Genomic DNA, 9,080 nt, shown 5'->3' on the forward strand with positions numbered 1-9,080 from the left:
ATAGTATGTTTATTTACAAACATAGCCAGTATGCTATATGAGTTCAACAGTCTGATTATTTTTCAGAGATTGTACTTCTTAAAATGCTTCTTGTGGTGGTTAATGTTCTGTGTCAGCTTGGCTAGGCTATGATTTCAGCGGTTTGGCAGACATTGCACAGATTGGTCCTCTATAATATAATATAATGTAATCACCTCCATGATATGATCAGCCAATCAGTTGAAACGGGAGTTTCCTTAGGGGTGTGGCCTGACTCCACTATATAAATGGATGATCTGGCAAGGCTCGCTCTCTCAACCCTGAACTTTTCTCATCGCTTGACCTCCAGTTCTTGGGACGTAAGCCTTCAGAAGTCTTCAGCCTGCTGCCTGACCTGCAGGGTTTGGATTTGCCAGTCTCTGCAACCCTACGAGCCAGCAGAGGCCTCCAGCGTCCTGCCTGACCCACAGATTTGGGACTTGCCAGCTCCCACAATTGCTGAGCCATTTCCTTAAAGTAAAACTCTCTATATATATTTATATATACACTACACTGGTTTTGCTCCTCTAGGGAACCCAGATTAAAACACTGCTCATCTTAACTGTTTCATGGATAAACAAAAACATCCTTTTTTCTTAAGCAGTTGGTGTCTTACTGTAAAGAAAGGTGCAGCAAATCCAGATCCAAAGTAGAAAGCCATCATACTTAGTAAACGCCACTTGTTTTTCACTAAAAATGGCTAATTCTTTCCTAGGCCTTCCTCATAGCGGCTGCTCCACATCACAGAGGTGGTGAGCCTCTGGACGCTCTGCCCCAGTATGGTGCTGTTGGAGGCTCTGCAAAAGGCATGGGGACAGAGGGCAGAAGAAATGATGGTACCACCTATTGAAACTCCCTCTTTATACCTAAATTTTAAGTGTATTTGGAGTAGCCTATGGGAGGCTGTTTGCTGTGAGCTGGAATCGACTCAATGGCAATGGGTTTTTATGGGAGGGTGGAGTGGGAAAAGCCCAAGCAAAATGGGGAAGAATGTTGTGAAGTCTTCTAAGCCACCTCTTGGTACCAGTTTAGTGACAATTGAAAGAGACAGAATGTACAAGCCGACTGGCTCCTAATAATAAATGATGCTGCAGGACTGGGCAGCAATTCGTTCTGTTGTACATAGGGTCTCTATGAATCAGAACCAACTCGACAGCACCTGACAACAACAGCATCATTATTAATGATTATTTTATGGTACATTATAGATTACTGCATATACAAATTAAGAATGCCAAGTATGGATCTGTGTGTGGGTATATATAAATTTATTGTTTCGAATAGGTTAAAAATTCACATGGTTCAAAATTCAAAAGGGACACAAGGTAGAGAGGGAATGAAGTCTCCCTGCTGTCCCTGCACCTCCCCTCACAAAAAAAATCAAACCAGTTGCCATCAGAATTGATTCTGACTCATGGCAACCCCATACGTGCAGAGTAGAACTGCTCTATAGGGTTTTCATGGCTGTGACCTTTTGGAAGCAGGTCACCAGGACTTTCTTCCAAGACACCTCTGGGTGGGTTATGAACCACCAACCTTTCAGTTAGTAGTGAAGTGCTTAACTGTTTGCACCACCCAGAGACTCCTCTGTCCATAGAGGCGCCAATTCTACCAGTCTCTTGTATGTGCTTCCAGAGATGTTTTAAGCATATATAGTCAACGCTTATTATTCACTGCTTCTGTATTAGCGAATTTGGTCTCCTTGCTAAAATTTATTTGTAACCAAAATCAATAAGGAGCTTCCATGGTCATTTACAGATACGCGTAGAGCAGAGAAAAATTTGAGGTACACATTCCCACCTGAGGTCATACAAGGCTACGCTCTTGTTTCAGCTCAGTAAACAAGTGTCCTTTTTGTGATCTGTTTTAGTGGAATGTTCTTTTAATTTCATGGGGTTTTTTTTTGTTTTTTCTTTTTAATGATTTCACTGTTTAAAATGGCCCCCATGGTAGTGCTGATGTGCTGTCTGGTGTTCCTAAGCACAACAAGGCTGTGATGTGCCTTACAAAGAATACACTTGTGTTAGATAAACTTCACAGTTGACAGTTACAGTGCTGTTGACTGTGAATTCAGTAGTTATGAATCAACAATATACATTAAATAAGATGTCTTTAAACAGAAACACACATTAAAAAAAGTTATATATTCATCAGTTGTTAAAAATGTTTTGACCTTGTATTTCCCCTAGGAGCAATGGTTCCATATTCGCTAATTCACTGTTTGCACCAACTTTATAAAACATAACTACCATGAATAACAAGAATCAACTGTACAATCCAATAGATAGATATCATTTCTCATTTTTTTAATAAAAATGCTGGCATATTAGACTATAATATCTGTATGTTAAAACAATTTATCTTGAAGATATTTCATATTAGTACATAGTTTCCTCATCCTTGTATAAACCAAAACCAAACCATTGAGACTGAGTCGATTCCAACTGATAGCAGTCTTATAGGACAGAGTAGAACTGCCCCAAAGGATTTCCAAGGAGTGGCTGGTGGATTCGAACTGCTGACCTTTTGGTTAGTAGCTATAGCTCTTAACTCCTGCACCACCAGGGACTGCATAAGAACAAACACATCTGTCTTTGAAGAAGTATAGCCAGAAGGCTCCTTAGAAGCCGGGATGGTGAGACTTTGTCTCACATACTTTGGACATGTTATCAGAAGAGATCAGTACCTGGAGGACATCATGCTTGGCAAAATAGAGGGTCAACAAAAAAGAAGAAGACCCTCAATGAGATGTATTGACACAGTGGCTGCAACAATGGGCTCAAATATAGGAACGATTGTGAGGATGGTGCAGGAGTGAGCAGTGTTTTGTTCTGTTCTACATAGATTGAATTGTGTCCCCCTCAAATGTGTGTCAACTTGGCTAGGCCATGATTCCCAGCATTGTGTCGTTGTCCTCCATTTTGTGATCTGATGTTATTATCCTATGTGTTGTAAATGCTGACTTCTATGATTTTACTGAGGCAGGATTAGAGGAAGTTGTGGTAAAGAGGCAGGATGCAATCTACAGAATTAGGTTGTATCTTGAATCAATCTGTTTTGAGATGTAAAAGAGAAGCGAGCCGAGAGGAAAGCGACCTCATTTCCGCCAAGCAAGAAGAACCAGGAGTGGAGTGTGTCCTTTGAACCTGGGGTCCCTGTGCTGAGAAGCTCCTAGATCAGGGAAAATTGATGACAAGAAGCTTCTCCCAGAGCCGAGAGAGAGAAAGACTTCCATTGGAGCTGGCACCTTGAATTCAGACTTCTAGCCTCCTAAACTAGGAGAGAATAAATTTCTGTTTGTTAAAGCCATCCACTTGTGATATTTCTGTTATAGCAGCACGACATAACTAAGATAGTCCCTATGAGTCAGAACCAACTCGACAGCACCTAATACAACAACTGGCAGTCCGTGCAGTGTTCATTATTCTTTTCCAACAGCATAATTCAGATGAATCAATTCTTCCTTTGTCATTATCCAGCTTTCACATGCATATGAGGCGACTGAAAATACCATGGCTTGGGTCAGGTATACCTTAATCATCAAAGTGATCAAGATGTCAAAGAGGAAGAAATTGAAGATTTTTGCGAACGGCTATAGTCTGAAATTGATCATTGGTTTAGGGACAGGCATGTGATGCAACTCTGACCAATGAGAGATGAGGAAGAGTCTGCTGGGAGGGCTTCAGGGTAAGTTTCTTCCCCATTAAAATGGACAAAAGGCAGGGACTCCTTCTTCTGGACATTGTCATCTTCACATGACCCTACAACTCTGCAGCCATCTTGGGACCATGATGGGAACCCATCTGAGAAAACAAGCTGAGGATGGCAGAGTGAAAAGAAGGAAAAGACTTGGCTCCTAAATTAACTAAGTAAATCAGTTGCCTTGTAGACATCCTAACACCAAACACTTTGATAAATGGTTAATCAATGACCTTATTGTTTAAGCACCACAGAGTGGGGTTTTCTGTTATTTGCAACTAAAATATCCTCACTGACATTCCAGCTTCCCTAAGATACTAAAAAATCCTGAACTTTCTCTTCTCTTCTATAGAGTTGAGCTGACCCTACCCTGTCTTTGGAGAGACTGAGTGTTGAGTAGGGTGAGAAGGGACACTCGTTAAACTCAATATGTCAAATAAAATTATAAAAACAGAAAGTGCTAGTGGTAACTTGAAACCCAAAGAGATGTTTGCATCATGTGACTTCTCATAGAAAAAGAAACAGTTTCCTTAAAATGAACAGTATCCCTTGAGTATAATATGTAACTATTATTTTTCTTATTATAGTATTATATGTTAATATTTTATAACATTAATATATTCATTATATATTAAATTATATTATTATAATCTATAAGATAATAAAAAATCATATATAATAAACTCAGGTACATTTGGGAATTTAGTATTTGATAAAAATAAAAGATGAATTATACAATAAATGTTATATTTCATATACAACTTTTCTTTCATTATTTTTTTGAAAGATGATTTATTTAGAAAATGTGTTAGAAATCACTCTAAGTGTCTTGGAGATATTTTACAGGGGGAGGAATTACTCTAAAGGTTATAGAAAAGTTGAGAGCTAAAAGGAAACTTCAGAATTCTCTAGAGCACTGGTTTTCAACCTTGGTATATATGGGGATCATCTGGGGAGTTTCCCCCCAAAAAAACTACTGTCTCCCCGCTCCCAGCCCCGAAATTCTGATTTATTGGTCTAGGGTATGGTCTGGGCATCAGGATTTTTAAAAACTCCCCAGGTACATATCATTTTATTATAAGTTTGTAATTTTTGTCCTCAAAGTTAAATTTTGGAAAAATTTTAATTGCATGAATGGTAAGATGAACTGCATATCTTTTGCCGAGATTTACCAATTATTGACATTTTACTACCTTTACTTTAAATAATTCGGTTTTATTATTCATTGTGTTTTATCTATTTTTTAGTGTTTAGAATAATAAAAATGAATTGCTTCAAGTTTATTAAATGTCCTTTTTCCTCCCCAAAAATGTGTTTATTTTTTGAACAAACAATGTATTTTCACAATTCAAAATATAAACATCATGAAAAAATGTACAGTGAAAGATTTTCTCTCTTTCCTGCTCTGGCCACACTGTTCCCCTCCCTGGAGGAAACCACCACTATCTGTCTCTTGTGTGTCATTCTGGAGAGGGTTTATGTTTTCTTGTCTCTACTCTGGAGTTAAATTGGGCCAGATTGCATGCACTTCTCTAATGCAGGATTACCTGTTCTCATTGTTATTCTCCAAAAGCACCTATTTCTTTTTTTTAAAAAAATTTTTTTAATGAAAGAATTAATTGCTCCTGGTAAAAAAGTAATCGACTGCAGAAGAAATGATAATGAAAAGCAGGACTGATCTGCCCTGCCCTCAGGCCCATTCCTTAGAGCAAACCACTTTTAACTCTTCTGGTTGTAGTTATTCTGACCCCTACCTCTTGAGCTCTAAATATCATATTTACACCACTGGTTGATAAACATCAGCTGTAGAAGTTATCTCTTGACTTCCTGCTGGGGGAAATAAGGACCTCCTCTTCCTCTCTTCCCCCACCCGTATAGCTACAGGTACATCATTATTTTTTGTTTGTTTGTTCCTATAGTGCTTTTTTTTAACTTTCCAAACAGAAAGATGCAAGCGAGAAAATAACTATTTTGTAGCAGTTTTGGAGTTGAGGATGACTGGTATGTTGACTGAAAAGTAACTCTCTTTCAAATGTTTATAATCTGCCAAAATGCTTTGAAAAAAAAAAAAGTCTTCTTATGCTTAAATAATTCAGATAAATACATTAAGCTTGGTTGAGCTGTGGTAGTAACAAACCAAATCTTAGCAAATTCTTTTTTTTTTTCCTCTAGGGTTTGAGGGATGACTCTCTTGGGTTATTGTTATGGATTAAATTATATCCCCCAAAATATGTGTTGAATTCCCGGTGTCTTTAGCTATGGATGTAATCCTGTTTGGAAACAGGACTTTCTTTTGTTATGTTAATTAGGTCATACCAGGGTAGGGTGGGTACTAAGCCTAATCACTTCTGAGTTATAAAAAGACCAAAATAGACACAGAGATATACACACAGGGGAAGATGGACATCATGTGAGGAGCATCTACAAACCAAACCCACCAAGGAACCTAGGAATGCCCAGGGCTACTGACAAAGATGGAATCCACACAGCTGAGATCCCGATTTGGACTTCAGCCTCCAGAACTGTGAGAAAATGAATTTCTGTTCTTGCAGCCACCCACTTGTGCTATTTGTATATATGTATACAGTAATATATGTAACATTTTAATTTTTCTCTAGCCACCCTTTGAACTCTTCTGTTCAGCTCTTTTACTTCATTTTTTCCTGTCACTTTAGCTACATTCAAGAGCAAGTTTCAGAGTCTCTTCTGACACCGGTTTTGGTCTTTTTTTTCTTTTCTGTCATTTTAATGACCTTTTATATTCTTCATGTGTGATATCCTTGATGTCATCCCACAACTTGCCTAGTCTTTGGTTATTAGTGTTCAGTGTGTTAAATCTATTCTTGAGATGGTCACTAAATTCAGGTAGGATATACTCAAGGTTGTACGTTGGCTCTTGTGGACTTGTTTTAATTTTCTTCAGCTTCAACTTGAACTTGCATATGAGCAATTGATGGTCAGTTCTGCAGTCAGCCCCTGGCCTTGTTCTGGCTGATGATATTGAGCTTCTCCATTGTCTCTTTCCACAGATGTAGTCAATTTGATTCCTGTGCATTCCATCTGGCAAGGTCCACGTGTATAGTCACCGTTTATGTTATTGAAAAAAGGTATTTCCAATGAATAGGTCACTGGTCTTGCAAAATTCTATCATGCAATGTGCGGCATTGTTTCTATGACCAAGGCCATATTTTCCAACTACTGATCCTTCTTTGCTTCCAGCTTTCCCATCCCAATCACCAGTAATTATCAATATATCTTGATAATTTCAAGACTGCAGAAGTTGGTAAAAATCTTCAATTTCTTCATCTTTTGGCAGAAAATTGAATGACGCAGGAGGCATCAAAAGAAGATGGAAGGAATACACAAAGTCACTGTACCAAAAAGAATTGGTCAACGTTTAACCATTTCGGGAGGTAGCATATGATTAAGAACCGGCAGTACCGAAGGAAGAAGTCTAAGCTGCACTGAAAGCATTGGTGAGAAGCAAGGCTCCAGGAACTGATGGAATACGAACTGAGATGTTTCAACACACAGATGCAATGCTGGAAGCTCTCACTCTTCTATGCCAAGAAATTTGGGAGGCAGCTAACTGGTCAACTGACTAGAAGAGATCCATATTTGTGCCTGTTTCAAAGAAAAGCGATCCAAGAGAATACAGAAACGATCAAACAATATCGTTAATGTCACACACAAGTAAAATTTTACTGAAGATAATTCAAAAATTGTTGCAGCAATACATCGACAGGGAACTGCCAGAAATTCAAGCTGGATTCAGAAGGATTCAGTGGAACGAGGGATATCATTGCTGATGTCACATAGATCTTGACTGAAAGCAGAGAATGCCAGAAAGATGTTTGTTGTTGTTGTCAGGTGCCATCGAGTTGGTTCCAACTCATAGTGACCCTCTGTACAACAGGACAAAACACTGCCCGGGCCTGCGCCATTCTCACGATCATTGTTATACTTGAGCTCCTTGTTGCAGCCACTGTGTCATTCCATCTTGTTGAGGGTCTTCTTACTTTTCTCTGACCCTCTGCTTTACCAAGCATGATGTCCTTCTCTAGGGACTGGTTCCCATGTCTCTTTGCTAGCTTCTCTCTTTTATGTCTCAAAAGAGATTGGCTTAAGACACAATCTAGTCTGGTTGATCTCATCTACGTAACTGCCACTAATCCATCTCATTAACATCATAGTGATGGATTTACAACACATAGGAAACTCACATCAGGACAAAATGGTGGACAATCACACAATACTGGGAATCATGGCCTAGTCAAATTGATACACATATTTTTGGGGGACACACTTCAATCCATGACATACTTAAATACCTATCTGTAGGGGAATGGATACATTAAATGGTTATAGATGTAGTAGAACACTCTACAGCTGTTAAAACTAATGAACTAGAGTAGATGTTGGTAAACTCTGGTCTGCAGGCCAAAAGTGGTTCACTGCCTGGTTTTGTACAGTCCATGAGCTAAGAATGATTTTTACATTTTCATATGGTTAAAAAAATCAAAAGAAGAATCTTTCATGACATCAGAAAATTATATGAAAATCAAATTTCGGTATCCATAAATAAAGTTTTATTGGAACACAAGCACACCAGTCATTTATGCATTGTCTATGATTGCTTTCTCATTACAGCAGCAGAATTTTAGTCAGTGGACAACACAAAGCCTAAAATATTTACTCTCTGGCCCTTTACAGAAAACACTTGCCAACCTCTCAACTACAGCTATATTGATCCATAGGTATAGATCCCAAAAACATAACGGTGAATTAGAAAAGCAAGTTGAAAAACAGTATGCAGTATGATAGTGTTCTCGCAAATTTTTAAAAATACTACTAATTGATTATGGATCCTTCTATGTGTACTAAAATGTAAAGCATAGACTGAAAGGTACACACGCCTTCTTTTAATGGCTGTCTCTGCAGAAGGAAGACGGAAAGTAGGGGCTGGAAGGGCTATCGAAGGTATTTCAACTTCAACAAAAATGGCTTTTCCCTTTATTAAAAAAGAAGCTGACTTCACCAAAAATACAATAAAATAGTAATTAAAAAAAATGACAGGACAATAAAAACTGAAACCAGACCTGTTGCTGTCGAGTCAATTCCAACCCATAGCAACCCTATAGGACAGAGTAGAACTGCCCCATAGGGTTTCCAAGAAGTGGCTGGGGGATTCGAACTGTCGACCTTTTGGTTAGCAGCCAAGCTGTTAACCACTGTGCCACCAGGACTCCGACAGAGCAATAACATTCCTTAGTTCTGGCTAAGTGGGTATAACAGTGCCCATCATTCCATTCATTGCACTTCTCTGAGGTTTAATTTTTTTCCAATATAGTATGTAATATTTA

The 9,080-nt window shown here is 38.6% G+C and overlaps 1 pseudogene; it reads right to left on the minus strand.

Annotated features, from left to right (window-relative positions):
- Nucleotides 1-317: 317 nt before the first annotated feature.
- Nucleotides 318-9,080, minus strand: part of LOC111822594 (cytochrome c oxidase subunit 7C, mitochondrial pseudogene) — a 22,508-nt pseudogene continuing 13,745 nt past the window's right edge.

Source organism: Trichechus manatus, unplaced genomic scaffold (assembly GCF_000243295.1).
Source record: "Trichechus manatus latirostris isolate Lorelei unplaced genomic scaffold, TriManLat1.0 scaffold00008, whole genome shotgun sequence".
NCBI lineage: Eukaryota > Metazoa > Chordata > Mammalia > Sirenia > Trichechidae > Trichechus > Trichechus manatus.